The sequence below is a fragment of the Antechinus flavipes genome, chromosome 2, assembly GCF_016432865.1.
Source record: "Antechinus flavipes isolate AdamAnt ecotype Samford, QLD, Australia chromosome 2, AdamAnt_v2, whole genome shotgun sequence".
Taxonomy (NCBI): domain Eukaryota; kingdom Metazoa; phylum Chordata; class Mammalia; order Dasyuromorphia; family Dasyuridae; genus Antechinus; species Antechinus flavipes.
Genome location: NC_067399.1, coordinates 124,993,145 through 125,013,242, shown reverse-complemented (window position 1 = coordinate 125,013,242; position 20,098 = coordinate 124,993,145).

The window sequence follows — 20,098 nt, the reverse complement described above, 5'->3', positions numbered from 1 at the left end:
ACTTCTGCCTGAGGACAGAAATCAGTATCAGTCCCAGGATTTGAAAGAAAAAAGAAGGCACCTTAAGAGCACGTTTTTAAGATGAAAAGAAGGCTCCTTTCAAGGGCTCCAGAGAGTTAATGGGTGGAGGGCAATTGGCCCTTTCAGCTAATCTAATCAGAGTTCAAATTTTGAGGTTGAGGTATTTTTTTAAGCTGAATGTCTCTGCATTAAGAGACAGCCTAAAGGTGGGTCTTTAGGGATAGGGAAACAGGTCCCAAGCTTTCTCAATTCTATAGTTTTTCCATTCTCTATAGGTGTCCCCAACAGACAGAAAGATATGACAAAAACCTTAATTTTAATAAATTCGCAGGAGTTTTGCCATAAGCATCCTTATGAAAAGACTCTTAGAAGCTCCAGACAGTGTTGACTACGCCCTGGGGTGTCTAGCTGTCCCAACTTGCTATAAAAAGGGTGGGGTGGTGGCTTATGGGAAAGAAAAAAAAAAAAAAACCCTGAATAGTCCCCAAATGGGAAATCAGAAAGACTAAAATCCTTGACCTCTAGGGGAAAAAAAGGCTTTAGTGTCCTTCATTCAATAGCTCCTCACCTGACTCTAGACAGTATCCAGATTCTATAGCCCCTCATCCTTCTCTAGAGAAGGGGAGCAACAAAATGCTCCTTGAGCTTTAATGCCAGAGAAACTGAGGCAAGATAGAGATCAGTTTAAGGAAAAGAGAACTGTGGCACAACAGAGCAAGGGAGAATTTGTCAGGGACCAGCTATAGAATAGAGAACAAGTGTAGAGAGAGACACCACAGCAATCCCTACAAGGGAATTCCTTAAAAGGCATTTACCAAATTGAAAATAGTTAAGAAGTTTTCAAATAGTTTCATTTCCTACTGCAATCAGGAAATAAGAAAAGAAAAAAAGAAGCTTTCTTCACTCTCTTAACAATTTAATTAAATTTGTTTTGGAATTTTATTCCCCAACCATCATTCCAAAGGTCTTTCTTGAAGCTGCAACCTGGCCAGGGTTGGAGTCTAGAAAAGAATCCTTTAATTATTGGCAGGAGCATAGAATGCCAACCCAGAAAAATAGGAGAGAATATGCTAAGAGCAAAAGTTCTTGGGACTGAGAAAATTAGAGCTAAAAGTTCCCACCTACTACTGTGTAGGAAAGGACATAGCCTGCTTTCCACAGCTAGATTATTCATTTCTCCAGAAGGAGCAAAGGAAGTGGCACTTTAAGCAAGTACTCTGAGGCTAGGAAAAGAAAAGAAAAAAGAGAGAGAGAGAGCAGTTCAGAATCCCCTGTTTTTAAAAGGTTGTGACGGGAGGCATTGTTCTAAGACAGGGTAGATAGAAATCAGGGAAACTAAGTCCCATTTTAAAATGTATGGGACAAGCACACTTCCTGAGAGAGCTGGAAGTTGTGGCTCCTTTAAGAGCCAGGTAAAGGGTTTAGGAGGGGCATGGCCTGCTTGTCCAGATTGTAAGTAAACTTACCTGTTGTTTAAAAGTGGGTGGAAAACTTTTCCAGAGATTTGAGAAGATAAGATTGAGTCCCCAATCTCCCCACTGTATAGTCCCCCAATAAGGGGACAGGATAGGAACATTTAAATGACAGGTTACCAAGCCATGTGGGAGAGGTCTGAACCAGGCCTTGATTTCTGTGTTCCCCACTCTTTGGGGAAGGGGGAGGAAAGACCAGAGGTGCCGAGCGAGAGTGGGGGAGAAAGAAATGCAATCTTATCCAGCGCTTCCCAAATAGCGAGGGCTCCTCTGTGGATTCCATATTGGAACTTGAGGGAGGGTAGCAGACCAAACCCCCAAATCTTGCTGGGAGAGCAAGACCTGAAGGAGATGGCCCCACCCCTGCCCAGGGAGTAGCAGCCAAGGATAGAGAGATGTGTTCCAAGCTTGCCCCAATTCATTGCCTTTTCTCCTCGTGGCTACAGCCTGGTCATTAGAGACCCCAGTGTATGTAATAGTGGAGTGGGAGGACTCAAGCATGGCTTCTCTTAAGTTTCTCCGGTTATCTCCCCAAGACAGATCAAAGAGAGTGCTGGCCTAGGACCCCTGAGAGGGGTGGGATCCCCAGAATGGCCATGTGTCTCCTTGGTCTGGGGGGGTGGGAGGGAGGAGAGGGGAGGATGTGTTAAAGAGACACTTCCTCTCTTGTCTTGGAGTTCCAGCCTGAGGGCAGAGCTTTAGGAGTGCCTTAAGATGCAAAGGAAGGTCGTTTGTCTCTGGAGGGCTGGGCTGAGGGAGTTTCCTCAAGCCAAGTATCCTTGTTCAAGGAAGGATTTTTAGAGGTGGAAGTGTTTTCTAGAGACAGAGAGTGAGACAAAAGGAGGCCTTTTGTCAGTCCACAGCAATTCGTAAAGATCTGAAACTCTTCCCACTTAGACCTCATTGTTCCCCCTCTCTAAACTACCTGTGCCCTAGCCTCTCCAAAGCTGGGACCAATGCCTTGGAATAATAATAGTTAACATTAACCTAGCACTTTAAAGATTGCAAAGTATTTGATTTTCACAACTACCCTATTACAGTTATCCCCATTTTACGGATGAAGGAGAAAAATGGAGAATGATAGCGGTTAAGTAACTTGCCACACTTACACAGCTAGCAAGTATCTAAAGCATGATTTGGACTGAGGACTTTCTAAATCCAAGTCCAGCTTGTTCTATTCACTACCACTTAGTTGCACTTTCCTAAGGTGGAGAAGAGATATGGAAGTAGTGGCAAGGAGGACTTGTGATAACATATGCCAGTTTTCCTTGATCCGGCCATCTGTGCCTTCTTGGAGAAGAGGAAAATAACCAAGACTCAAAGTCATGCTTTGATCTGTCCTAGGAAAGGAGGGGAAAAAGAATAAGGGATAAAGGACTGAATTTGCCATTGAAGACAGCCAAAGGTATCCCAGTGGAAGCACCCAATTCTTACTGTATTCACTAAGATAGTCTCCAGGAGGCTTATGGAACATTTCCATACCTTCCATTGGAAGATAAAATTAAATATTCCTAAAGCTACACAATTCTGGGTAATAAGCTCAGAGAACCGATCGAGAACTCCCTCTGCTAACCCCCTAAATTCACATTTAGAAAGCACCTATTTTCTGAGCTGAGTGGAGAGAAAAAATAAGATCCAGTTTGCTGCTGTCATCAAGCTTACAATGTAGAAGGAAAATATATACAAACAAATAAAATATTAGGTAATTAATTCCCTTTTTCCCCCTTGGTACCAGGATTGTACTGCAGATAGCTCAAATAGACTCAGGAGAGCCTATTGTTAAGTTTCTATTAGGCGGATTCATACTTTTGAAATCAGCAAATGCTACAAATCAAGCTTGATTAAATGTTTTGTGGATTGTAAAGACTGGAGAAAGTGATAGAAAACTGTTGAAAAAGCAGAATGAACTTCAAACTGTGTCATGGATACATTTTTTCCCCCAAGAGTTGGTTGTTAAACCTTTACCAGCACACTGGTGTCTGATACAGAATTGTGATTTTCTCTGTGCTGGGAACACTGAATGTAGGAATCCCCATCACTTCCTCCGTATAGAAGCTTCTCTGCACCTGATCTGCAACTGATATAGAACCGGGAAGCTAAGTGAGTTGTCTTGGGTCACACAGCTAGTGTGTCAGAAGTAGTGCATGAAGACAGATTTTTCTGAATCCAAGGCTACCCTCAAGCCTTTGCACCATGCTGCTTATAGACAAGTGCATTAGAAAAGAGTAGGAAACAGGAACAGGAAAGTGTTATATGAAGTTCATGGGCAAATGGAGCACAAAGATAGGTGCTTTAAAGATGAGAATAGACATTCAACAAAGAAACAAGAGAAAACGTGTACAGAAGAGATGTCTGAACAGAGGTGGGAGGGAACTGGGAGAGGACAGAATAGTCCAGTTTAGGTGGAACATTGGGTACATAGAGGACTATGTAGAGAAACAAAAGAAATCATTTCAGAAAAATCTGGGAAGACTTGTATCAGCGGACGTTAAGAAAGTGAGCAGAACCAGGAGAACAATGTAGCTAATGAGAGTAACATTGTAAAGACAAACAACTTGAGCTTAAGACCTATGAACAATTTCAATGACAATCCATGACTTCAGAACACCAGTAAGGAAATATGCTACCCACCTCCTGACAGAGAGATGATAGATTCAAAATGCAAAGCAAGACATACAATCTGGGCCAATACACTTATTTTTGCTTAACTCTGCATATTGATTTAAATGATTTTGTTTTTTTTTTTCTTTTTCTCAATAGGGAGAGGTGAAAGAGGAAAAAAAAAGTGTGTTCATTTAAATAAGGGTATTTTTTTTAATTGCTGGATGAAAAAACTTGGGAATAAGAATTTGTTAAATAACTATTATGGGCCAGGCACAATACTAAATGTTTTGCAAATGTTTCATTTGATTCTTACAACAAGCCTGTGAAGTAGGTGCTTATTATTATCTCTATTTTACAGTAGAGGAAACTGAGAAAGGCAGATATTAAATGTCATGTCTAAGGTCATTCAAACTGGTAAATGAAAGTCAGGTCTTCAGGCCTAGCCCTTTATTGCAACACCTAGCCTCTTCAAGTTTCTTCATCCTAGAGGAGAGACAATGAAATTTGCTCTGTCTCCCTCAGAGAAGATTTATGTGCTCACACTAAAACCTGTTTATAATATAATATAACATATATTATATTATTATTAATTATATAATTAATGTTATTATATTATTATATAACATAGTTATAAAATAATATATTATTGTTAACTTTCCCCCAGAGAAAGACTAAGGTAAGGTTTGTAAGATACCCACAGATAAGGAAACTGAGGTACAAATAAGTGAAGTAATTTTCCCGGGGTCACAAAGGCTAATCAATGGTTAAGCATGGACAGGAATTCTTACTTCCACAACAATTTTAATACTCTGCCATCTAAGTATTCCAGGGGAAGGAAGAGAACAGAGAGATAAGAACAGTTTGAGATTCCAAATTGTCAAAAGATCCTCCTTTCTCCCAACTCGATATACTTCCTTTTTCATTGGCTAATCTGTAATCTAATCTGTAATATACCCTTAGAGCACTACCAAACAAACCCAGAATGCCTGGAATGTCTCAATACTTCCTCTCCTTCCAAATAGCTTCAACCCATCCTAAGAGTCTGCCCCTTGCCCCTAGAGCATAACAAGTGGCATCCAACCTCCAAACCTGAAAGAAAAGAAGGAAGAGGAAATGAACCAGTGATTTTTGATATTACTATTGTAATCATTATAGGATACCATTAACCTGTAACTATGTAAGATAAATGTGTGTGTTCTGACTGCTGTATTGACCAACTAATTGTTCCATTTCTCTCCCTCTTCTTTTATCTCCTTATTCCCTGAAACACAATATTGAAATTAGATCAATTAATAATGCTGCAATGGCCTCCAAGTGTTTGAGTGAAGAATTGATGAATGCAGAAAATTTCATTATTGTTTTATTTCAGTTATCACAGTCACCCCCACCTTCACAAACCACCACTCTGATTAGTCAGTAGCCATCAATACCAAGAGAAGACCCTCCACCAGAAAAAAAGATTACAGCTTACTCAAGGCTTAGATAATGGTGAGCACGGTTTTTTAAAGAAATAAAGTTTGTTTTGTTTTGTTTTGTTTTGTTTTGTTTTTGCTGAGGCAATTGGGGTTAAGTGATTTGCTCAGGATCACACAGCTAGAAAGTATTAAGTGTCTGAGATCACATTTGAACTCAGGACCTCCTGACTTCAGGATTGGTGCTCTATCCATTGTACCATCTAGCTGCCCCCAAATAAAGTATTTTTAATTAAGTTATGTATGTTGTTGGGTTTTTTTTAAAGACATAATACTATTGCACACTTAATAAACTACAGTTTTGAATATACATAATTCTTATCTATATTGAGACAACAAAAAATTCATGTGATTTGATTCTTTGCAATATTCATTTTATTGTGGTGGCCTGGAACCGAACCAGAATAGCTCTGAGGCATACCTGTACACAGCAAATGAGTGAGTTGCAATGACCCACAGGATTAGAGAAGGTTTCCTGCAGGAAGTTTCATGTGAGTTCACTTTTACAGTATGATTAGGAATTCAATTGGTGAAATGGAAAAGAAATTCCAAGTTTAGAGAACTGTGTGAGCAAAGGCATACAGGTGGAAAAAAATTGTACCTGTATTTTGCTAGGGAGGGGGATAGAAGGTAGTTGGAATGGAACCCCATATAATGTAAAAGAAAGAGGGTATGGAATAAATCTAGAAAACTAGGATAATGTCAGACCCTGACTGCCAGCGAGAAGAACGTAACTTTTTCTCCACAGGTCTTGCACATGCTCAGAGTTTGCTCTCCCATTCTCCACTCACCCTAACAATCTGGTTCACAAAAGACAATTGGTTACTTTTCTCCTGGGAGTTCTCAGGTTGACTTTAAGAGAATGAGGTCTTCTAATACTATTATTCACAATACCTGCTTGAATGTGCTCTTCCCACCAGTATCAATTAACCAGTTGACATCGATTAACTTTTTATAAAAGGATATTTACTGAGAAGATATAATAGGGACAAGGGGACAAAACATCCCCTAAATTGAAGGTTTGTTCTCCTCTCTATATGAACTGTCATTTGGGAGATAGGGTTTAAACTTAAAGCATAAATGTACTGGGGAATCGATATAGGGAAAAGTCCCTCCACACAGTTCCCATTAAATTCATTTGAGTCATTCTTGAATGGAGTCACTTGCTCAGCTGGGTCAGTTTCTCGCAGGACACAGGACTTTTGGATTAGGTCAAGACAATTGTCCCTCAGAACTGGCTCCACCGTAAGTTCAATCAAGTGAACAAGCATTTATTAAATACTTACTATATGTATGATATTATGCTGAATTTTTAGGATACAACAAAGGCAAAACCAGTCCCTGTCCTTCAAGTTGCTCATAGTCTAATAGGAGAGACAACTTGCAAACAACTAAGTACAAACAAGATATACACAGGATAAATTGGAGATGATCAACAGAGGGAAGGGACTAGCACTAAGGGGGCTTAGAAAGGCTTTTGTAGAAAGTGGTATTTTACTGAGGAGACCTCTGGTGTCTTCTAATTTTTCTAGTTCCATAAGGTAGCTGGGACTTGAAGGAAGCAAAAGAAGCCTGAAGGAAAAGATGAAAAGCCATGGCGGGTTGGGGGGAGAGGAGGGCTGCCAGTGAAAAGACCTAGCATTGGGAAATGCCAGGAAGTCATATTTACTGGATAAAAAACCACAATGGCACAGGAGGGAAAGGTATAATAAGAGTGGAAAGTTTGCAGAGGCCAAATTATGAAAGGTTTTGAAAGTATGAAAGTATTGTTTTGATCTCTAAAGTGTAGATGGCTGAAGTCACACAAAGCAAGCCTAGAGACAGATTTTTAGAGATTAAATAGTGGTTTAATTAATTACTTCAGAGTGAAGAATACAGTTAGCAAACTGGAAGGTCTCCTGGACAAGAAACCTCTGCCTAAAATGGTAGAGAGTTTATATACATGTCATAAGTGGGAAGGGAGGAGGAAGGTGGATTACAATACAATATTTTCAGGGCCTGAATGGTTTCTCACAACAAGCCCACAAATGCAGGACAGTATGGGTGTTCTTCAGTCTATCCAGTGAGAACTGTTTTTAAATAATTGTTTCAAAACCCAGGGGTTATTATTTGGTGGAGGACAAAACCAGAATTCAGTAACAGGAACAGGTTCTGCAATCTTTGATTCACTTCACTTAACATACACAGGAGATGCTGTCAAGAATTGATTGATCATTTCAAGCTGCTTTGTAGGACTTTGACTCCCACGTCAGAGTTTGCTGTGAAAATTGCAACTGGAAAATCTAGATTATTAGTGTATTTATTACACATATCATATTGATAATTATTAAAGTAATAATTTTATTCACAAAAGTCCTCTCTCTGACGCAGATGGCTCTCTCCATCACAAGTCTATTGAAATTTGCCTGAATCACTTCATTGCTGAAAAAAGCCAAGTCCATCAGAGGTGATCATCACATTAACTTGTTGCTGAGTACAATGTTCTTCTGATTTTATTCACTTCACTTAGCATCAGTTCTTGTAAGACAGAGAATTTTATATTTGATCCTGGAGATAGTAGGAACCAGTGGAATTTACTGAATATGGGGATGAGAAACAGTGATAATATAGTTAGACCTGTCCTTTAGGAAGATCAATTTAACAGCTGAATGGCAGATAAAATGGAGTGGGAAAAGATCTGAGGCAGGAAGACCAACAAGACTGTGGCAACCCATTCCAGATCTGAAGGTGATAAGGTAGCAGTGTCAGAGAAGAGAAGGATATAGACACAACAGCAGCTGATTGGATATGGGAGATAAGAGAGAGTAAGATGGAGAGATTGACACCTACTTGACAGAATTCCAGTTTTGGTGTTCTCTGTTGCCAGCTCCTTTTACTGAGGGGGACCTCTGGTATCTGTTCCAATTTTTCTAATTTCATAAAGTAGTAACTGATCCATTACATCTTTGAGTACTCATTCATCTATCAACAGGAAAGAATAAGCACAATAACAGTCACTATGAACACAGGAAGGAGAGCCTTGCTGGGAGCTTGTCTGTGCCAACCTGGAGCTCAATCCTTCCTCAGCCAAAAGGACCAAGTAAAGAATCATATTGATCTTTTCCTATGAAAACTCAATAATTTTGTCTAATTTTGTCATCACTCCTTCTAGCTCTGAACCCAACCAAAATCTCCCTTTCTAAGTTTCAAATAATATTGTATTTTCCCCAATTAAATGTTAAAATTTTTATCATTCATTGCTTTTTTTTTGTTTTGACTTCCAAATTCTATCCCTCCCTCCTTCACCACCCTTCTATCTAAAACAATATGTAATGTGATACAGATTATACACATGCAATCATATAAAACATTTCCATATTAGTCACTTTGTGAAGAATGCTCAATAAAAAAAAAGCAACAATAGTATGCTTCAGTCTATATTCAAATGACATCAATTCTTTCTCTGTAGGTGGATAACATTTCTCATCATGAATCCTTTGGGATTGTCTTGGATGACTATATTTCTGCGAATAGCTAAATCACAGTTCTTCCTTGTACAATGCTGCTGTTACTGTGTGCAGTGTTATGGTTCTGCTTACTTCACTTTGCATCAATTCATTTAAATCTCCATTTTTTTCTGAAATCTGCCTGCTCGTTATTTATTATAGAACAATAGTAGGAATCAGCAATAATTGTTGTAGTTTAAAAAATAAGGGATGGAGTGGGGAGGGGATTGATTCATTTTTTAAGTTATATTTTTATTCCTTTGATCTGGATGATCCACTTAATGTGGAACTCCCCCATCACTCTTCATTGCTTCATCGTGGTGAATCTTATTCCCATTCTCTCGTCAGTCCTCCTCGGGGTGTTTCCCCAGAGGGCTGGGTGCCTCCGAAAATCCCTGATGTGGCTATGCATTCCAGCCTATACTCCCACTCTCCATATGCCTCTTTATTAGCCTCTGGGTGACCTGCAACTCTAAGTCTTGAGAGCTTGTGGCATTTTATGACTCACAGTCATACTGCATCCCCGGAAGAATACTGATGTGAAAAAGATGGGCCTTTGTTTTAGGGAAAAGCCTGGGGTCATTGAAAGCACTGCACAGAGTAGAACACAGAAGTCAGTGAGTAGTGAGTGAGCCCTAAAAGAGCATGCTATTTTAGGAAAGTGTGATGGCCTGCTCCAGAACACCCTGATTCCATAATGGGCAGGGGAGGACTCTACTGAAGGAAATGAAGCCTATGTAATTTGTTTCTAAACCAACATAGAACTATGCTATTGAATCAGAAGGCTAATTAAACCAGGCCATCTGGAGGCAACATGGAGTAGTGGGAAGTGGATTGGACAACGGACCCAATGATATAGAGGGAAATCTTGAAAGACATCATAACTCCAAACAATGTGGCGATCAAGGGTGACTTCAAAGACTAACAATAAAGTATAACTCTGTCCTTTTGGCAGAGAAGTTCAGAGATCATTGATTTAGTGCTGGAAGACTCTCAGACCCTACCAGTTCATTTTATAGACGAGAAAAGAGAAAGAAAATAAGCATTTATTAAGCACCTACAATGTGCCAGGTACTCTGGTAAATGCTTTACAAATATTATCACATTTGACCCCCACAGTAACAATGGGAGAGAGAGGTTATTATTATCCCCATTTTACAGTTGAAAAACTGAGGCAAAGAGATGTTGAGTGATTTGCCCAGGGTCACACAGTCTGAGGGATGAACCAGGTCTTCCTGATTCCATGCCAACATTCTATCCACTGCACCAGATACTTGTTTTTTAGAAAAAGAAAGTGTACCAGACCTGGAGTCAGCAACAAACTAAGTTTGAGCCTTGTCGGTGACACTTATTAGTTCTTCAAACTCAGGTAGTTCACTTAATTTTTCTGAAACTCATGTATAAAATGGCATTTATCTATGGTTCCAATTCTTCCTAGGGTTACTGTGAGACTCAAAGATAATGTATGTTAAGTATCAGGGGCCCTCAAACTACAGCTGGCAGGCCAGATGCAACAGCTGAGGACATTTATCCCCCTCACCCAGGGCTATGAAGTTTCTTTATTTAAAGGCCCACAAAACAAAGTTTTTGTTTTTACTATAGTCCGGCCCTCCACCAGTCTAAGGGACAGTGAACTGGCCCCCTGTTTAAAAAGTTAGAGGATGCCTGTTAACCAGAGGATCATGACCTATTGTCCTTATGGATATAGAGGAGAGAGTAGAAGGTATCATACAGCCATTTGCAAGATATTTGGATGGTGGGCAACCTTGCTTCACTCCAGATCTTACTGGGAAAGGTTCCAGTTTTTCCCCATTGCATATGATGCTTACTGATGGTTTTAAATATATGCTCCTGACTATTTTAAGGAAAAGTCCATTTATTCCTATGCTCTCAAGTGTTTTTATTAGGAATGGATGTTGGATTTTATCAAATGCTTTTTCTGCATCTATTGAGATGATCATGTGGTTTTTGTTTGTTTGGTTATTGATATAGTCAATTATGCTAATAGTTTTCCTAATATTGAACCAGCCCTGCATTCCTGGTATAAATCCTACTTGGTCATAGTGTATTATCCTGGTGACAATTTTCTGTAATCTTTTTGCTAATATTTTATTTAAGATTTTAGCATCAATATTCATTAGGGAGATTGGTCTATAATTTTCTTTCTCTGTTTTCAGCCTACCTGGTTTAGGTATCAGTACCATATCTGTGTCATAAAAGGAGTTTGGTAGGACTCCTTCAATCCCTATTTTTTCAAATAGTTTATATAACATTGGAGTTAATTGTTCTTTAAATGTTTGGTAGAATTCACATGTAAATCCATCTGGTCCTGGGGATTTTTTCTTAGGGAGTTGATTGATAGTTTGTTCTATTTCTTTTTCTGAGATGGGACTGTTTAGGATATTTACTTCTTCCTCTGTTAGTTTGGGCAAGCTGTATTTTTGGAGGTATTTTTCTATTTCATTTAAGTTGTTGAATTTATTGGCATAAAGTTGGGCAAAGTAACTCCTAATTATTGCTCTAATTTCCTCTTCGTTAGTGGTGAGTTCTCCCTTTTCATTTTTTAAGACTAACAATTTGATTTTCCTCTTTCCTTTTTTTAATCAGATTTACTAAGGGTTTGTCTATTTTGTTGGTTTTTTCATAGAACCAACTCTTAGTTTTATTAATCAATTCAATAGTTTTTTTTACTTTCAATTTTATTGATCTCACCTTTTACTTTTAGAATTTCAAGTTTAGTGTTTGACTGGGGGTTTTTAATTTGTTCCTTTTCTAGCATTTTTAATTGCAAACCCAATTCATTGACCTTCTCTTTCTCTATTTTATACAAATAGGCCTCTAGAGATATGAAATTTCCCCTTATTACCGCTTTGGCTGCATCCCATACATTTTGGTATGATGTCTCATTATTATCGTTTTCTTGGGTGAAGTTATTAATTATGTCTATGATTTGCTGTTTTACCCAATCATTCTTTAGTATGAGATTATTTAGTTTCCAATTATTTTTTGGTCTACTTCCCCCTGCTTTTTTGTTGAATGTAATTTTCATTGCATCCTGGTCTGAAAAGGATGCATTTACTATTTCTGCCTTACTACATTTGAGTTTGAGGTTTTTATGTCCTAATATATGGTCAATTTTTGTATAGGTTCCATGAACTGCTGAAAAGAAAGTGTACCAGACCTGGAGTCAGCAACAAACTAAGTTTGAGCCTTGTCGGTGACACTTATTAGTTCTTCAAACTCAGGTAGTTCACTTAATTTTTCTGAAACTCATGTATAAAATGGCATTTATCTATGGTTCCAATTCTACCTAGGGTTACTGTGAGACTCAAAGATAATGTATGTTAAGTATCAGGGGCCCTCAAACTACAGCTGGCAGGCCAGATGCAACAGCTGAGGACATTTATCCCCCTCACCCAGGGCTATGAAGTTTCTTTATTTAAAGGCCCACAAAACAAAGTTTTTGTTTTTACTATAGTCCGGCCCTCCACCAGTCTAAGGGACAGTGAACTGGCCCCCTGTTTAAAAAGTTAGAGGATGCCTGTTAACCAGAGGATCATGACCTATTGTCCTTATGGATATAGAGGAGAGAGTAGAAGGTATCATACAGCCATTTGCAAGATATTTGGATGGTGGTCTGTAAGATCTCCTTGTGGAGTCAAAGGTTTCATAACTATATATAGGGAAGAAGGGTTGTATTGGGGCACTTGTCATGGAGCTGGACATTCACACTTTGACTCCCATGAAGAGGGACATATTTCATTCTGGCCCATGCTAAAGACCCTTAGTTGGTCTCAAGGTCCCCACAGGATGGGGAAAGGTACTAGCAATGCCAGAGATTGTTTAACTTAAGCAGGAAATGCCACTCAATCTGTGAGCAAAGTCAACAAGTATTTAGTAAAGGTTTACTGTGTGCCAGATAATTTGGTAAGCCCTAAGAATACCAAGAAAGGCAGGAGACTGTTCCTACTTTCAAGAAGCTCACTACAACTATATACAAATAAGATACACATACAATATATAATGCACATACACATTCACATAGATACATATGTGTATATATAGGATAAATATACATGTACACATATGTGCACATATATTGTATACACATATTAATATAAATGTGTACATATACATGATAATTGTTATCAAAAGTCTCTGTGGAACTCAGCAGGGTTGGGGAATAGCCCAGGATGAGCTGTCACTATCCACTGTTTCCCCTGGAGCTAGTCCAGGAATAATGTTACAACCAAATACTCTTTTAGAGTAAGAGAAGAATCCTTTATTCAGCAATTCTCATGAGAAGCCAGCATATTCATGGATGAGACACATAGAATATTAAACCAGAGCAAACTTTATAATGTTAGTTCAATTTCTTACCCCTCCTTTCAAGGTTCAGATTGGTCAGATTTACATTCAGAATTAGTTACATTTGGTCAATTTTACAATCCGAATTACAATTAGGTTGGATTATAGAGTTACAATTGGTCACACTTACAATCTGCATGACAATTAGGTCAGATTACAATCAGAATTACAATTGGTTGGATTTACAATGCTCTTTATTCATCTATTCCATACATCAAAAGGTTCTTGCCCTGTCATTGACCCTACTTGCTTTAGGATATTTAAGCCAAATCCTTTTGTCAGGAACTATGTTGTTTAGCCAGTTCCTTAACTCACTGTAGTGATTGGTTGGAGATATCTTAACAAGATATTTCATCTCTCCCTTCTTCATGTTTTGACAATATCTGTGGAAATGCAACTTCTCATATTCCTCACATAATCATCATGGGGAGGGCATTACCATTAAGGATAATGAAAGATTTCTTACAGAAGGTAGCATTTTCTCTCAGACGTGAAGAAGAGATGAGAAAGGAGAGAATTCCCGACATGGGAGACAGTCAATGAAAATGTCTGGAATCTGGAGATGGAATGACTGTCTTGTCCTTGGAGCATCCAGGAGGCCAGTTTCATTGGATCACAGAGTATTTTGTGGGGAGTTAGGCATAAGAAGACCTTTGTCTGTCATTTTTCTGAGAAGGGGCCCAGGCTTTACCATTCTGCCAAAGGGGTCCATGTCAACAAAAAAAACAGTTAAAAACATCTAGTTTACAAAGTGTTTTTTTTTTTTTTTTTTACAACTCCCTTGTGAGACAGTACAAATATTTACATGCCCATTTTACAGATGAGGAAACTTTCAGACTGGTAAAGATAATTGTTCATAGTCATAGGATTTATAAATAAAGGATCTGGGTCTCAAATCCAGCTTTTCTGACTAAAGATCATCCAAATGAACAACTAATTAATAGGTAGTTACTTATTAAATGTCTCTTGGGCTTAAGCAGCTAGGTGGCAAATTAGAGAGTGTCAGGCCTGAAGTCAGAAAGACTCATCTTTATGAGTTCAAATCTGGCTCAGTGACCTAAGGAAGTTACTGTTTGCTTCAGTTTCCTCATCTGTCAAATGAGCTGGAGAAGGAAATAACAAATCACTCCATTATCTTTGCCAAGAAAACCCCAAATGAGATCAAAAATGATCGAACAAGACTGAAACAATAATGTACCAGACACCATGCTAGGCTAAGATGGATCCATTGCTTATTAGTATTCATGATATGAATAATAAACCTAAAGTCAAATGTAGGTTCTAGAAGATTGCAGATCTTCTCTGATCTTATTGCCTGTAGAAATGTATGTAGGATGGTCAACTGATGGAGCAAACTAAAAACAGAATCTGGCAGATCATGGTTAAAACAAAGAATTTTCAAACCAAGTTTCTATTTGATGCTTTTAACATTTTCTGAAATCTATAAATGAAACAATGTGATGTGTTAGGGAGAACCCTGACCTGGATCCTGGCAGGCCTGTGTTCTAGTCCTGGCTCTAACTTTCATTATTCACTGTCTGCGGGATCCTAGACATTTCTAAAGACCTCTTCTTACTCTATTCCCTCACCTAATAAGACAAAGGTATTGGACTCCATAATCCCTAACGTCCCCCAGACTCTTAAGTTTCTATGACCCTATAGAGTTCTGTGCATTAGCTTTTTAGGTAAAGGGTATAGTAGACCCTATAACTGGTTAAACAACCTGGAAGTGGGAAGGAGTAATATTTGTGTAAAGGTCAAGAGAAAAGGTAGATGAGAGAGGCAGAATAGCATATGGGAAGTAAAGTATAAGAAATCAGTATTTACTGAATGCTTCCTATCAGCTCAGCCTTGTGCTGTGACGATCCACAAGAGCTATAGTTGGCCCGAAGCGGATATCTTTTAAGAGCTTCTGATTTCTTTGGAAGGACAAATTAGAGTTGTACTAATGCAGATAAAAGTTAAATAATAATCTAAGGCAATTTGTGGTTAAGTAATGAGGAGGCTGTTGCCAGAATTCAGAGAAAGAAATGAAGAACATTTGGGCTATTGAGCTTCTTGGAAGAGCTGAGCCTTCAAATTTGTCATGAGAGAGGTAGAGTTTGATAAAGACCAAAAACTACGGCTAGATAAAGAGAACATTATTGAAGGACATTGCCATTTAGAGGACACAGACAGCACACATTCTCCTCAGAAGGAAATTACCAAATAGCTCATGGGTACTCCCTCTAGGATCATTTCCACTGCCATCCTACTGCCCAATCCCAGGCAATGTAGCCTACATATGTCTTCATATCTCCTCCAAAGATCTCTCTGCGTTAGCCTTTAACCCAAACTTTGCCTCAGAATATGCCTTGAAAAGTTGAGGACTTATTTAAGGACATTCTTCACACTACTTGTTCTAGTCAAGTTTTTAATTCTAATTGTAGCTCTAGGTTTTAGACAGTAAGATAGGAAAATGTATCCTAGCGAACTCTAGAGAGCATAGGAATAAAAGGAGTTTTCCTAAAAATGATAAGCAGCATCTATCTAAAATCATCAGAAAGCATTATTTGTAATGGAGAGGACTGAATACATTCCCAATAGATCAGGGTGAAAGAAGGATGCCCATTATCACCACTATTATTCAATATCATACTAGAAATGTTGGCTTTAGCAATAAAAAAATTAAATTAAATTAAATATATTAAAATAGGCAATAAGAAGATAAAACTATCACCCTTTGCAGATGATATGATCATATACTTTAGAGTATCCTAGAGAATTATTCAAAAAACCACTTGAAACAATTATCAGGGTTAGTAAAGTTACAGGATATAAAATAAACCCACATAAATCATCAGCATTTCTATATATTATTCACAAAGCCAAGCAGTAAGAGATAAAAAGAGAAATTCCATTTAAAATACCTGTAGACAAAATAAAATATTTGGGAGTCTATCTGTCAAGACAAACTCAGGAACTGTATGAACACAATTACAAAACACTTCTCACACAAATAAAGTCAGATCAAAACAACTGGAAAAATATCAATTGCTCATGGGTAGGCTGAGCATTTATAATATAAATGGCGATTCTACCTGAATTAATGTACTTGTTCAGTGCCATACCAATCAAACTGCCAAAATATTATTTTTTAGAACTAGAAAAAAAAATAACAAAATTAAATTAGAAGAAAAAAAGTCAAGAATATCAAAGGAATTAATGAAAAAAATTCAAAGGACAATGGTCTAGCAGTACCAGACTTAAAACTGTATTATAAAGTAGCAGTCATCAAAACCATTTGCTATTGGCTAAGTAATAGAGTGGTAAATCAGTGGAATAGGCTAGATACATATGACACAATAATCAACGACTATTGTAATCTAGTATTTCATAACCTCCAAACTCTAGGTTCTGGGATAAGAACTTACTATTTCACAAAAATTGCTGGGAAAAGTGGAAAATAATAGGCCAGAAACTTAGCATAGACCTACATCTATAACCAAAATAAGCCCAAAATTGGTAGATGATTTGAGCATAAAGGATGATGCCATAAGCAAATTAGAAGATTAAGAGATAGTTTACCCATCAGATCTTTAGAGAAGAGAGGAATTTATGATCAAAGAACTAGAGAGCATTATGAAAGGCAAAAGGGACAAGTTTGATTACATTAAATTAAAAAGCTTCTGCACAAACAAAACCAGCACAAACAAAACCAACACAAACAAGATTAAAAGAGAAGTACATAGCTAGGGAAAAAATTTACAGCCAGTGTTTCTGATAAAAACTTCATTCTAAAATATATAAAGAACTGTGTCACATTTATAAGATTATAAGTCAGGGGCAGCTAGATGGCACAATGGATAAGAGTACTAGCCCTAAAGTCAGGAGGACCTGAGTTCAAATTTGACCTCAGACACTTAACATCTTCTAGCTGTGTGACCCTCAGCAAGTCACTTAATCCCAATTGCCTCAGCAAAAACAAAAACAAAAATACAAGTCATTCCTTAATTGATAATTTTTCAAAGGATATGAACAGACAATTTTCAGATGATGAAAAAAAGCCATCTATAGTCATGAAAAGATGCTCTAAATCACTACTGAATAGAGAAATACAAATTTAAACAACTCTGAGGTACCTCTTCACACCTCTCAGATTAGCTAAAATGGCAAGAAAAGATGATGATAAACATTGGAGGGAATGTGGGAAAACTGAGACACTAAAGCATTGTTGGTGGAGTTGTGAAAAGATCCAACCATTTTGGAAAGCAACCTAGAACTATGCTCAAAGGACTATTAAACTGTGCATTCCCTTTGATCTGATAATGCTACTGCTGGATGGGTATTCCAAAGATATCATAAAAGAGGGGAAAGAGTCACATGTACAAAACTGTTTGTAGCAGCTTTTTGTGATGACAAAGAATTGGAAAGTGACTAGATGCCCATCAATTGGGGAATGGCTGAACAAGTTGTGGTACATGAAAGTAATGAAATATTATTGTTCTATAAAAAATGATGAATAAGCTGATTTTGGAAAAGCCCCAAAAGATTTACACAAACTGATACTGAATGAAACAAGTAGGACCAGGAATCAGTGACACAGTAATAGTAAGATTACATGATGATCAACTATGAATGATTTAAGTCATTCATAATAATGTCATAATAAGTCACTTCTCAGTGATTCAATGATCTAAAGCAATGCTAATAAACTTTGGATGGAAAACACCATCTGTATCCAGAGAGAGAACTATGGAGAATGAAAATAAATCAACACATGCTACATTCACTTTTTTCCTTTTTCCTGTTTTTTTCCCCTCTCATGGTTTTCCCTTTTGTTCTGATCTTTCTCTCCCAATATCATTCAGAAAAAAAAGTATATTAAAAAAATTAATGTACATGTATAACCAGAAAAAAAGAAAACAATAAAAAAGAAAAGAAAAAGAACAGAATATTAACAAAGATAAAAAGTTGAGAAAGACAATATGGCTTGCTCCCAAGCCAAAGTAGAGAAAGTAGAGTCTGGAAAGAGTTATTTGTGTATCAAAGAAAGCAATTATGGTTATTTAGATTGGAAAAGAGATGGCCTGGTAATAAATAAGGACCAAAAAGCTAAATATCTTCAAGAGTTTGAGGTTCTATCAGGTAAAAGAAGTATGATATTTAGACTCATAAATTCAAAGCGAGATGGAGTCTTAAGGTAATCTCATTCAAATACCTCATTTTTCAGACAAGGAAACTGGGGTTTCGAAGAGATAACACAGTCTGAAATTAGCAGAAGAGGGATTCAAACTCAAGCCCCCTTGACCCCAAATTCCATTTCATGACATCTGTTCCGTTTGGCCCCCATATATGAGAACAAGGAACAGTGGGTCAAATAGGCAGAAAAGCAGATTTAGTGCTGATAACAAGGAAAAGAATTTGGACCATAGAATTTAGAAACAGAAAGTGATCATCAGAAACAGCATCATCCTAGATGACCTCACCACAAAGAACTGTTCAAAAGTAGAATGGGAGGTAATAAAGTTCCCCATCACCAAGGACCTATAAGCAGAGGCTAGATGACCAGCTGTTGGGGATGTTATAGAAAGAATTCTTGAGCAGGTAACAGTTGATTCTCTTAAGATTAAATGTGATTTTGTGGTTTGAAAAAGAAGTCAAGAAAACTGATCCATAAAATATTCCCCACAAAACAAATATAAAGGTCATGATTTAGCAAGTAAATATATGGTCCTCTGAACAAGGAAGCATAACCATCAACAGAAAGAAAAAAACAAAATAAAATAAAGAGAAGAACCAGGAGAGAAGGAATGGATCAAGGCTTGCTCCAGGCAGGTCAAAGTACATCTGCAGTCTGTCCCTCTTCCTCCTGGAAGGATTCTGGTAGGCAACTGCAGTTAGAGAGCTCAACCTGAGAATCATTGTCTTCTGGGACAGGTTAAGTGACTTACCCATGGCTTGTCAATATAAACATTTATTGAAAGCCTACTCTATGCAAGGCATTGTGCAAGATAAGAGAGACACAATGAGAATTCAACCCGGATCTGGCTAACTGCAAGTCTCCTCCTCTTTCCACTGTCACCCTGCCTAATATTAACATCCCCTTCCAACTCCCTCCTCCCAGCCCGGGTCCCCATCATCCTAGATGTTACATATTAGACTTTAAATTCCATCAGGCCGAGAGGCAAGACTGAACAGATTCTGGTTTTTCTTGAACAGATCCAAAAGGTGGATCCAGGGCAAAGATTCCATTTCTTCTCTCTCCTCAGAATATTATTTACATGAACTAGATGCTCATTTAGTCTTTAAAGCTGGTACTAGTAACTCTTGTATTATAGATATATGTGTGTTTCATTGCTCAAGACAGCGGAGGCAGAATAATAGGTGATAAAGGTACCCAGGATGAAAAAGAGATGAATTTTATTTCCTCTGGGACCTTTACTGGAAAAATATAAACTAGGCACTGAACAAAAGAAATTTTATCGATTCATATATTTATAGCTTCCCCAAAACTGGGGAAAATGTGGATCCAGGACAATCCTAAACAACTTGGATTCTTAATGCCTTGGGAAGAAAAAGGTTGTGAGAAATATGGAAACTATTATTGCAGAGGTTTCACGTCAGAAACCTCCTCTTCTCATTGTCTTCCTTTGGGAGGTTGGAAAGGAAAACTATTCTCTCCTTTTTCTACTAC